At 46.5% G+C, this 13,290-nt stretch overlaps 1 long non-coding RNA gene across 1 annotated transcript; it reads left to right on the forward strand.

Moving 5' to 3' along the window:
- The first annotated feature begins 4,137 nt into the window (after nt 1-4,137).
- On the forward strand, nt 4,138-11,185 carry LOC129381694 (uncharacterized). Its single transcript, XR_008609808.2, has 2 exons — nt 4,138-5,455; nt 10,946-11,185. It is a non-coding gene; the product is annotated as an uncharacterized lncRNA (long non-coding RNA).
- The last annotated feature ends 2,105 nt before the right edge of the window (nt 11,186-13,290 follow it).

Below are 13,290 nucleotides of genomic sequence, written 5' to 3' on the forward strand. Positions count from 1 at the left end.
TCCACTTTTGCATGTTTCACCTCTACACGCAGTATTTTTATAAGGTCTAAACACCAGAAAGACACACACTTGTAATTTTTTCAGGTGATGTCGTCTGGTGGAGCTTTGCACGAGAGCTACTGTTGCTTACCTGGTGCCACAACGTTGGAGGAGCGCAGAAAAAGCCCAAAACGAGCATTTATTCAGAGCAAGATAAGCATTTCGTCATTTGGAAGGCGTCTTGCGTCTACTTTATCAAATTGCACGTGGTAAATTTTCGATGGAGGTTTCGAAAGGTCATTCGCAATCATTTTCACCAAAAGGAAAATGATTCCATACTAAGAAAGCGCGTGGTCGAGCAACGGAAGCAGAAAAAAAAATTGTGCAGCCGCGCAACACGTGCTAGCTCAAGTTCAATACGCGCGTGCTCAAAACCCAAACCGGAAGATGTTAAGATGTTAATCCCTACTGCTTAGCGCACTACAGTAGATTTGGTCACTGGGCTCTATGGGAGTGTCCACTCTTGCTGAATGTTTGCTCTGTTATGTCGCGTTAAAAGGTGCGCGACTTGCCCATCTTGCAACGCATTTGCTTCTGGCAAATAACTTCCAAGAAATGAAACACGCGCAACCTTCCGTGGTGCTCCCTACAGCCGGTTGCCTCCTCTATTTCCCTTCATTTTCTGAGACAGTCTCGTCCGTTTCGCTCTACTCTGGTGGCGGGTAATAAAACTCCACGCCGCCTTGTGGTCAAGCCATCAATTGATCAGGTTGAAACATGGCAGCAAAAATTAAGTTAGGCACGCCGGAGTTCGTTGCCCGTGTCGCCCTGCGAAATACTTCAAATACGATATCGTCAATGCCTTTGACAATGTGCTTTGTTTTATATGTTTCCGGTATGGAGACATTGACGTGCTTCTAAATGTTGAGACCGTGATCAATATAAATTGTAAACGACTCGTCCAGCTGCTCTGCTTGCTCGTGCAAACGCTGTTCGGTGCACAACTGTCGCATGGCGGGCCGCTCAAACCATCCTACAAGGGGTGTCTTGAAGGTGGACGAAGCGGAAAAATATGCATCGTGCTTTTAGAGCGCAGCACTTAAGCACCCGTTTCTGCGCTGATCGTCGGCGTTCCTCGGCGTTATACCTCGTAAACTAGCGAACACGGAGAACAGCGCCTGTTGAAAGTGGAGCGCGGCAGGACGAACTGCGCACGCGCTGAGTTCCTGGCGGTCACGGCAACTTCAGCCGCGCGGGCGATCTCATATGGGCTTCCTAGGCGGGAGGGGGGGGTGAGGGGTGTCAGGGTGGCTTGAGGTGGGAAGGATAGGTGTTCTGTTGGGGAGGGCTACGCTCGTCCGTGGCATCAGCTGCTGAGGTCAGTACAAAGTACTCGCATGTGTGACGGGAATCACTGTTCCAGCAAGGGACGAAGCGAGCGGCTACGAGTAAGGCTACATGTGACGCACCCTTGGGTGTTGTTGCCGCTGACACTGTTGGTACGATTTGCCCGCGACGAATGGCCCACTTTTGTCGATGGTGAAACGAAAGCGTGAGGAGAAAAGCGTAGTGTTCCGCAAGACGGTCTGTGCGGCAACGATGGCTACGATATGGCGCCAGGGTAACGCGCGTCGTCTCTATAGAAACATAGCGCTGCCACATCGGGGCTACTGTGAATCTCGCTCACGCGTCACCCACGCGCTGCCCCTCGCGATCTCCCGATTAGCGAGGCAGTCGCGCCGCACTTCGCTTCGCTTGCAATGTTCAGCACGAGACAGATTGCCCGTGCCAGCAACGCTACTAAAAGCGTTATCTTTCGCATATAAATCATGTACCTGTATACTCATATTACAATATATGGACAACTGAAATCAAAACACGTATAGAGATGCGCAAGAATCGCGCATTAGGGAGTGTCGTAACCATCGGTCAATTTTTAAACCAGAGGTTAGCCACATTCAAAAGACAGGAGATGACATTGTAGTGTTTAGTGCCGTCATCCGATTGGCTGTGTACGCTTAACCATTCGTGAGAGCATAACCAGTCTTCTACATCACTGTCGTCGGTACCGCTGAAGGCCCCGGGATCCATCTGGAAAAGCACCCCGGCGGAATTGACAGTCGGAGAGGGCGTGGACGGCGGGGCGTACGGGCGCGAAGTTCCAGGATGGATTCTTTATAGTTGATGCCAGCACCTCCACGAATAAAAATTAGGTTTATTGGACGTAGAAGGCGGCTAGAAAAGTTACGCCGAGCTGCACTCTGAAAAGAAGTTCAGCGTCATCTTGTGTGCAGCGTTGATGATGCGTCACCTGTTGGTGGTGCTGCTCGTCATTTTCAGTTTGTGGTGTTCGTATTTTTCGTCACACAGGTTTGTCGTCTCACACTACTCATGCCGTTGTCGCCACACCGTCATCGTCAATCTGTCCTCATGCATTCGTTGTCACACCGCCATAGCGATGCCGTTGTGGTACTTCAATCGTCGTCACTCCAGCTTCATGATCTGACATCTCTCATGCTGTCCTCGTAACACAACTACAACCCAGTGGACCAAGTTGCCCTCGGATCGTTGCATCGTCGCCAAACCAGGTTCGTCATCACGCAGCATCGTCATAAACCATCGCCTTCACACAGGCGTCATTAAGCCATCGTTGTGGCGTGGCTTTTTGGTCATTCTCATCACTTAAATAATATCATCCGGTGATCGTATTGTCCTCGCCATCCTACCTACTTCATCACTCTATCGACATCAATATTTCTTCTTTAACTTATTGTAATCACACTGTCGTCATTCAATCGTAATATGATAAATTTCCCTAGACATCATCATGCCGTCACTATGATGCCTCTATTGCCTGACCTCATCGTAATGTCATCGTGGTCATGCCATCATCATCACTGCAGCTTCATCAACCGACTCTCCTCATGCCTTCGTCGGCATACAACTTTCGTCATACCGTCATCGTCATGCCATTCTCACATACACTCCTCGTCATTCCATTTTCCACGTGTCGTTGTCATGCAGTCGTGGTCATGGCGTCGTAGCCACACAATCGTGGTCGTATATTTGTTGTCAAACCGCTCTCAGGATGCGTCGGGCTTGATCCGTCGTTATGACTGTAACTTCGATATCTGTTTCTCGCCTTGCCACCGTCGCCTTCTGCTGTCATTAAGCCGTCTTCATGTTGTTATTTTTCCATTCTGACCACTTCACTAACTTCATCCCATTGTACTCATGCCATCGGATGACTCGATGTCACTATGAGAGGCTGCGAGAAGAGTTAAAGGGCTTCAACAATCCATCGGCGTCATTACTTGTTCGTAACTCGTCCTGATTCTAATGTCATCATACCATTGTCATCAGGATGTCGTCATTATTGAGTCGTTGTTATTAATTCGTCGTTATGCATGCGACGCGCATGTACAGAAAACGCCGGGTGCTTTACTCTTACTAATGGTAGTTAAACAATAGCATCGTTCTGCGTACACACTAAGAAAACCTTCGCTTACACCGATGCCTACAGCGAGTGCGATGCATATTTTCCTTCTCATAGAGTTTCAACCAAGGTCAATTCACTTGGTACGAAGGCGAGGATGGAATGCGGTTCCCAACCAATGAGCACTGACGTCAATTACGGTAGTGAAATTGAAGCGCAACTAAATCTCGTGGTGCAAAACAGTAGGTTATGAAAGTTATGCATACAATGTGTCACTAATGGAAGTCTTCAGTTAAATACAGACTATTTCATTAGAATAGAAGAATTTGAAATCACAGGCTGGTTGCTTCCATCCACGCATAAATATGAGTACGATACCGTGCAGGCTTACTGAAGGTTGCTAATCGCGGCTGTGCTGGGATATGCCGAGATTGTGTTACCTTATTTCACACTGCTATGTGGTCAAAACTTTCTTATCCGTAACTAAAAAAGTAATGGCAATATATATATATATATATATATATATATATATATATATATATATATATATATATATATATATATATATATATATATATATATATATATATATATAATGGTAACGTTTTAAACTTTCATAGTACGTTTAATTCAACTTTCTTTTCACTGAATATTATGCTATAGCTATCTCTTCAGTACCCCAGAGAAAAGTGACACGCGTCCCGTTTACAGAAAATTAAAGTTTGGTTTTTATGAAGTATTTCACTGGATTGTTCATTCTATCATAACGTCGAAATAACAGATATGTGTTGCTAGAAAATACACATGCATATGGCACTTCCTCAAAATCAGGGTGAACCCATTGACAATAATTCATGCAAGACTGTCGAGGCTCACCAGTGCAATGCGTTCCGTTATAGAATGAGACAGATGGGTGTATTCAGGTTAGCCTGTGGTGCGATATTTTGGCAAATAGTTGCAGTTAAGCTTCATTTGTACTGTTGCGACCTTCGTGTATGCGATGTGAAGTGAGCTGGCCCAGTAGAGTACTTTGTAGAAATAGCCTCGAACCGCTAACGATGATGTTTTTCACGAAGAAGTTAGCCCCACGAGATGTAGATGGCGCTGCCGTGTCTCCGCGAGCCGCCATTGAAGTGCGTATGGACCTCTATGACAGCTCTGCTACCATATGTACATGTCACGATACTCTGTCAAGACGGGGAGGACGGTCAACGCCTCACCCCAACTTCCACTGATAGGAGATTCACCTCGCTAACAGGTAACTTTGTGTATCGTACGTGTTACCCACACTATGTCGACAGGAAAATCACCCCAAACGATTGTGTTATTTTTTGTGGGAGGGGACTTTTCTAACTGTGACTTACTACCAGGGACCTTCTGGAAGGCTTCAGCACCCTACAAGCGTTGCCAATAATTTACCAGTTTTTTCACAGAGGAAAACCTTCAGATATTTGCCTGCAGAACCAGTGGAAAAATTGCTACGTTTTGTTGTTATTAATATAGGAATTTGGTTGCCAAGGACGCTACCTTCAACTATTTGTGCCCTGGCACCAAGCATAATATGAAGTTTGGCGAGAAAAAGTCGGTAGGCTTCCGTAGTGACAATAAGCTTTCAAAGTGCTTGGAGCGCCTGTACTTGTGATTTCCTTTCGTAGTTTTAGGTGACCGATGTGTTTCAACGCCGATGATGAAGCGTAGACAGTCGTAAGTGTGTTTTTTGACTCACGCAGAAGGAGTTGTTCGGAGAAATATGGTCCAACAACTGCGTCGTAACACACGACATCATGCGACTTTGACTCATCAGTGTGAAATCCTTCGTTACGGTTCTTCGAATCAAACTCTACAATGTGCTTTAGGCTATGAAACTGTGGAGCATGCTTTGATACTTCAACAAATATCACATTCCAGAATCTTACACGGCCACGTTGTAAGCGGCATCGCTGGAAACTTTAATGAATGTTCAAAGAGTGTGACGTCGATTTATTTCTTATTTTTCTTACACGCAGGAAGGGCTGTTGCCGCAGGCCATTTTTTGAATAGGTTGGTATAAGTCATATAATTTATGGTTGATTAAATGTTGACAGGTTGCGTTTCTTTTCTTAAAATCGGCAAAGCTGAAACACATCTGCCGTCATCGAGTGACCCCTCGTCCGAATCAGAGGCTTTCTATGAGATTGAGATGATGGCTTGTTGATACAGCTTGACTAAAGGTGGGAGAGTGCAGGGAAACACGAAGTGAAAGGAAGGTAGAATGCAGACATGCTTAAGCATACAGCTCAAGAAACGTGTTCGTACCTACAAGCCGGGCCAGTTAGTATTGTGAAATGCATTGGGTGCAATGCGCCTGTGTGTCATATGCGCATTTGTGGTCCTCGTGTTTGCCTTCGCTCAATCGCCTTTCTGCAGGACTTGTTCTGAAGGTGCCTTTAGCCGTGCAGATACGTAGGTAGCTAACAGGAACAAGCATGCTAGGGCACCTAGCGTAGCCCAGTAGTGCACTATGGCGGGTGGTCTAAACATTTACATATAATGCTTTTTGTAGGTTATGTGGATATTTCCTATCGCTACGCTTTGTTGTGTTCGAGAAGCTTTTTGGAATGTTTATTGTTTGTCTACACTTCTTCCTAAGATGTTTTCTGTCTGCAATGAGCGTGGCAGTATCGAACATAGTACGATGATTAAACCTTCGTGTTTTTGGCCCTCAATGCCCTCTACGTAAGCAGGCGTTTTGGTGTGCTGCGACACCACGGACCCGAGCACATGAGGCTTCGACACTCCCGCGTTTAATTGGGTGCAGCTTAGCCGTCTCCTGGGAAAGGGGAAACCTGTGGGTTGAGCCGATGCTGAGTGTTCGCAACTTTAACGGCACTCGCCGAAGGCAATAATTCGGCCTCGGCTTTACGTAGATGGAACGCCTGCATTTGCCCACCAACGAGAAATCGGTAGTTGCTATTACCTGTCCTCCTCAATCTTAGACATCTTTTTCCACATTACCCATATTATCGCGAATCGTTTTTACTTCGAAAATTTCCACGTAGCCAGGGTTACCTTGCCGTATTGTTTATCCAACCTTTGGTATAATATATACAGATTATGGTAGCTACGTGGATCTAACATGCAATTTTTCCAGGCAGCACGGGTTAACTTGGAGCATTACTAATCCAACCTTCTGTATATTATATTAGATTATGGTGGCTATGTAGAAATGGTAAGTGTGGCTCTTTCGGGTTTCGTAGCTTCCCCTTGTTGGGAGTATTAGCGCGTGACTGGCATATTTGGTGGAACAAAATAACTTATTGATAGGTTTAAGCTCTTTTCTCCGAGTTTTGATAAGCCATCTACAAAAATAGGGCCGAGTGAAGAAACTCGTCAATTTTTTTGTACAATGCAAGGAATCCTTCCCATGCGGAACACAGTAAAAGCTCCGCAAAACAGTAAGAACCCCTGCGCGGTTCCCCGTTGTCACAGTTCTCACAAATATCCTTTGTGCCAGATACAAAGTCCCTAAAATGGCTAGTGGTGACCTGCTCCTTAGGGTGCACAACAAACTCTAGTATGGAAGGATTTCAAATGTCGGGGCTCTTAGTGATTTCGAAATCACCGCAACCCCATATCTCCCAATAAATACATGAAGTGGTGTGATATGAGATGTTGACCTCTTGAATCTAAGCGAAGAACTACTCGAGGATGAAAGGAGCACCATGTTGCCATAACCCGCCGTGGTTGCTCAGTCGCTATTGTGTTGGGCTGCTGAGCACAAGGTCGCGGGATCGAATCCCGGCCGCGGCCACCGCATTCTGATGGGGGCGAAATGCGGAATCACCGGGGTACTTAGAGTTACGTGCATGTTAAAGTACGCCAGGTGGTCCAAATTTCCGCAGTCTTCCACTGCGGAGTCTTCCACTCCATAATCAGAAAGTGGTTTTGGCACGAAAAACCCCCTAATTTTAACCAGGTTGCCAAAGTAAAAAGAAATGTTCGGCAGCAGGTTACATTCTTGTAACACGGGAAGACGAAAGTCTTTTGCACACATCATAATGCATAAGGTGGTATGATCGGGGTGGTCAGGAATCATGCAAGACATAACAAGTGGCAGTGTGAAATAAACAAATGGCGCTGTATGTCCACCTCCTCAACGATACATGCTCACACCTAATGCACCAACTAAAGGTTTTTTCGCTCTTTCTTTTGTTCTTTGTTTCTTTTCTTGTTCTTTTTCTTCTTTCTTTTCTTCTTTGTATTGTTCCGCCTTTCATTCTTTCTTTCTGTCGTTTCTTCATCCCCATTCATTTATTGAATCTTTGTTTGCTTACGGGGCTATGAGTGATTTCCGATAATGACATTTCTTTGCATCACTGATATTTCGCGTTACTGGGCTAAACGCAGTTTTCTAAAGGCGAAACCCTTAAGTGTCTCGCTGCAGTGACTCATACCAATGGCTCCATTCGCTATCTCTTGCAAGAGGTCGGGCCTCCTCAATCATATCACTTGATAAATTTCCATGTGTGCAGCAGGCTTTCGCCTTCATATGTTGTAGGAGTGTAACATACTGCCGAAATTTTAACAACGGAGCTGTTTGGAGGTTTGCGATTTACGTTGACCGTGGTTGTTCATGTCAGTGCGCGCGTCTGACACGCTAGGCGAAGGATCCCCGCTGGGTCGACAGATACCACCACCGCCACAGCGAGCCTCTGAAAGAGGGGGCATGCTGCTCTGAGCGAGCCAATCAGCGCAGGCCAGGTGGTGCGAAAGGAGGAGGGAAGAAGAAATTGGTATATAAGGGAGAGCGCCGCCATCACACCGCCTTTTACGCCATGGACGCCGAACAGTTAGAAGGTCCCAGTGCGCTTGCCACTGAACTCTAGCCCGTGGCCATTCCGGAAGCAGCGGACACCGAACGGCTAAAACGTCAGCGCGTGCTCGCCCGGTAAGGCCAGCACCGTCGTACAGGGGATAGACCCTCGCTCCGTGCTAAGGGAACAACTGCGAAACGCCAGCGCTGAACAGCAAATCCAAAACATCGGAAGAAAGCAGCAGAGGCACAATGAGAATGATTACTCAATAATATAATTGATAATCAGAACAAAAAAAAACAACCGATATTCACAAGAGAAGAACAGACAGGAACAGATAATCACAATAAAATAACAGATACACCAAAGAAAATTACAAGGGAAGCGGAAGAGAATCACAGCGCCGCTGTTTCCTGAAATTTCGCAAGCGTGGATTTGTTTTTTTTTGGGTATCACACATTTCAAGGAGCCACTTAGGCGTTTCCACGTAGTAACGATTAAACGCCATAGCAGAGAAATTCTTTCCTCACCCTTGCTACGAGTGTACTGTCACAGTCTGTTGAAATAGGGTACAAGGCTTTACGAGTAAGACAATACATCCCAATGCATGAACCTACGTACTTCCATTTCCGATGACGACACGACTCTGAAGGCAAAGCAGTTTACGGCCACCTTCTTTAGACGTTGCAAGAGATTGTGCACCCCGGGAACATCGGGACCAACCAAAGCTTTCTTTTAATGCCGCCTTGTCAGGCCTTGCCGTCCTGTTTCGCCTACCCTCGCCTCCTTCATGAGTCTTTGAACGCACACCGCAGAACGCATGCGGCAGAACCAGTGTATTTCTCTCCAGTTCCTTGCTCCCTTAGTGGGTTTCTCGCTGGAAATTTTTAAAATGCACTTTACTTAAGTGCCGCCTCGTCACGCGGGAGCTAACGTCTTAGGCCTCAGCATGACCTAGCATTGTATTCTTCCCGACCATGCAAACTTCCTGATATCGCAAACTTCCGTACAACCAGCTACAATGAAGAAACTTCGCCCGATTTGGTCGCAATTTCGCGTCGATCATGCTGCCCTTGTCTCAGCTTCTTTACAGTGGCGCCGACCTCTCCACTTGGTTTCTTGATTGCAACACTGCGTTTACAGCATAGCGTCACTTCGATAGAAATTTTTGGCCATGTTCACCCTAAAGCCGTAAATAAAGTGCATACAAACGCCAGCGGCATCGGCCTTGTCGCCATCCTTACCCAACAAAGGTCAGGCTACGCTGAAGAGTGTGTTGTGTATGTGATCGCACGTGGTCAAAAGCTCAAACCAATTACATGGAGGCCGAAAAACAGTGTTTCACTCTCGTCTAGGCGCTTGGAAAGTCCTGCACGTACTTCAACGGCCGCCGCTTCCACTTAGTGTCATACCACCACACTCTTTCTTGACTCTAGATGCCTAAAGTGTCATCTGGTCCTCCAGGGTTCTGGGCATTCCGCTTTATGATAATAAAATTCACGTCACCTACAGCTTTGGGCACAGGCACTTCGACGCAGACACCCTACCCCGATCTTCTCTGTTGTTTTTACTCTGCCTGCAGAACGACTTGTGCCTCATTGTTCTCGTCTCTCGGCTCCATTGCCAAATAATAAAGCGCCCTGGCCCGTGGCGCGCTTTAACTATCAATTTGTTCTCTAACTCAGCAATAGGTCCTGCATTTCGAACCTTCCTAAGCCAAATTTGTCATTCTATCATTTGTGTAGAGCTACTTCACCAGTGAAATTAAACTCTTCTCGTCCCCACATGGTTATTGATAAATCCGCACTGCTTACGATAACTATATACTCACCTAGCATGACGACGATCCGCAGCCTGTTCACGCCGGAGTATTTAAGGCATATGCATTCGCCAACGCCAGTACCGGCGCCACAGGTACAACTTTATCAGAAAACTTGGTAAGTTTTCTGATACACCACAAATCACTACCCTTGCGCGCTACTGGCCTTGCAAACAGTTGGATCGTGTCGTAGTTGACCATTACGGTTTGCTCTACTTAACACGACCTTATATATATCAATAGATAATCTCAGCCATCCATCATCCGACACGCTACACTGAAGCATCTGTTTTACTAGCCGCTACAGCCCTAAATGTCGCCTCGTTGGTTCTTCATCGCTCTGTCTTTTTTCAGCGTGCCCCACGAGAACTTTTCAATGATGGAGCATGCGCCTTTCCTTCCTAAGTCGTTGAAGCCTTATTCTCCGAAAGATGCATTGTTAATTTAAAGACCACTGGGTACCGTCCGGAGACTAACAAACTTAGCGAGCCCTCTAAGCGAAACCTGGGCGATAAGGTGGTAATGCGTTTGGTATCCGATCCTCGTAATTGGGATCCTGTTCTTTCATTTCTAACGTTGACATACAACAATGCCGTGAAAGCTTCTACGACCTTTTTACCATTCTGCTTCCTATATGGATGCTGGTCATCGCATACCATCGGAACGCTGCTTGCAGTGCCATCCTCGTTTTGTTGAGGGCACACCCATTTCAAAATTCAAACACCTCGCGCGCAGCGAGATTATCACAAGAACAACAGCAGGAAATAGATGTCGCGCTGAGTAATTGCCAGATCGGGGCGATGCTTCAAGCTCTCTTGCCTCAACCGTGTTATCTTGCCGAATAATTCGGCTTTCCTACTTGTGCATGTGCAGCGCCTCAAACAGTAATATGACTCTCTTGCTTCTGCAACCCTTTAGGTCACCAGGATGGCTCTTCTTCAGTGGGGGAATCGTAAAGGAAGAAAACGACCATTTCCCTAGCAGCATCACTAACGCTAGGAGCGTGCTGGCGGTCGGTCTCGGGCAGCACGTCAGTTTGGGCCAACGTTCAAGGGTTGTTCTAAATGCCTTGCCGTTAGAACACTCCTTTTCTGCGCATGCCCCACCTGGAATATAGACTTACGATGTGGCAACGCAATAAAATTTTGTTGGAAGTAAGCGCAGTGTGTGTAGTCTCTCGAAGTCCTTGTCCTTCACACTGCACGTCATTTTTGACAGCCTAAGGTTAGCAGCGTGGTTCTAATACAGGGCCGTGCAATTCTGATTCCTGGCCAAGTGATGGCCTAAGGTTAACAGCGTGGCGCCAATATCGGCTTTGGCATTCTGATACATATTCAACACGGCTTGAATTACACATACACTAACAAATATGAGTACTGAATTTGCAACAAGGCAGGAATTATTAGCCCAACATTCCTATGGACTTTTCGACATGGGTTACTAAGTTGGGTTCCTTGGGAAAATATTTGCTCGTATTAAGCTAATTGTGTTTTCTACTTATTTTTATGCTATCTGGTAGTACTTTTTAAGCTTAATCGACCATTTTAAGAAAAGCGAATCCTACGTGCATTCTTGGGTTTTACTTGCCAAAATAATGATACAACTACCAACTAACTACAAGTACCAACCAACTACAAACGGCGTGTCAGCCGGCGTGTCAGACGCCCTTGACAAGCCGGCTAACGCGCGTGCGTTGACAGACCGGGGTAGGGGGGGGGGGGTGCCCTGGCTTTGACCTTGTACACAGGGTTCCTCTACTCTAAATTCGACACGCTAACACATTTTCCCTCGTTTCCGCATCCGCCCGCCTGACACCCTCTCCCCTTTAGAAGAACCCTACCTATATATTCTGTGGCGAGGAAAGCATATGTCGCCTTGAAGAAGACAAGTCCACTTGTCGAAACGTTGGCTCCTGCATTCAGCTTGTTCACGTTTTACTTAAAGGGAAGTGATAGCAAATCTTACAGCGTAGTCATAAAAGATGCGCTTCTGACTGACCCCAAAATCGTATAGTCATGCTTTCATTCCTTACTTCAGTCAGCTTTTATTGTTTCAATCAAGTTGATATGGCCAGATACATCAGAGACATGATAACCATCTTTCTAGTACCCAAGAATATGCATCCTACCCACCATCAGGGTAGACGGGAAAGCAGAGCACGCAATATGCAGAAGCAATTCGTTAACAGCAAGGACACCAGATTTGTAGACGCAGTTAGATACAGACACAAGCGCGCCTACACAGCAGTGGTGATGAATTACGAGGGAAAATGCACGACGAGCGCTACAGTCAACACGCTACATGCACAAACCACAGAGGAAATAGCTATTGCGCTAGCCATAGCACAAACACCAGCAGGCGTAATCATCAGTGATTCCCAGAAGGCCATACGAAACTTCGCCAACGGTCGAATCTCCCCAGAGGCCCTACGACTCCTAAAATTAGCTAATAACCGCGACAAAAAAGTCGATCTCATCTGGATGCCCGCTCACACACTACCAGACGGTAGCAATAAGGTGGCGCACCGTATGGCTCGAGAACTTACGGACCGAGCCTCGGTTAGCCCCACCTCCCCGACTATCGATGAGTGGGAGTGGGAAGATCGAATTACCAGATTTCGCGAAATTACACAACACCATAGATAGCAGAGGCGTAGATTCCCGCCGCCGCACCCAAAATTAAGCAAAAACCAGTCTGTAGAATGGAGGCAGTTACCGACCAGATCCTATCCGAGTCCAGCTATTATGCACCTAATACACCCAGATTTATACCCAACGGACAAGTGCAGACATTGCAACTATAGAGCCACCCTGGAGCATATCCTATAGTAATGTACGGCTTTAATACAGGGTGACGATGGTGCAGCCTCAAACAGCGACAGCCTCCGTGCGAGCTGGGAGTTTGCGTTGCTCAGCTCGGACCTGCAGCACCAACTCTGGGCCGTCCAGTGAGCCGAGGAAGCTGACAAGGGCCAACAACCCTCGGCTGCAACCTAGGCGGGGTCCAGTCCCGCCCCACCAAATCGCCAGGCACTGAATAAAGTTATTTGAATGAAGGAATGAAGTTGGTTCATTTCTTCTTTCTCGATATCTGTATCATTACTCACCGATATCTGACATAACAGTAATGTAAGAAAGAATTTCTTCTGCTATTTTAGACATCAATGAAAAAGTCTGCTGGCCCGGAAGAAATTACGACCACATTTTTACAAATATATGCGGAATAGGTAGCCCACTACCTAAAAATAATACTTACTGCATCAA

The sequence above is a fragment of the Dermacentor andersoni genome, chromosome 11 (genome assembly GCF_023375885.2).
Source record: "Dermacentor andersoni chromosome 11, qqDerAnde1_hic_scaffold, whole genome shotgun sequence".
In the NCBI taxonomy this organism is placed as follows: domain Eukaryota; kingdom Metazoa; phylum Arthropoda; class Arachnida; order Ixodida; family Ixodidae; genus Dermacentor; species Dermacentor andersoni.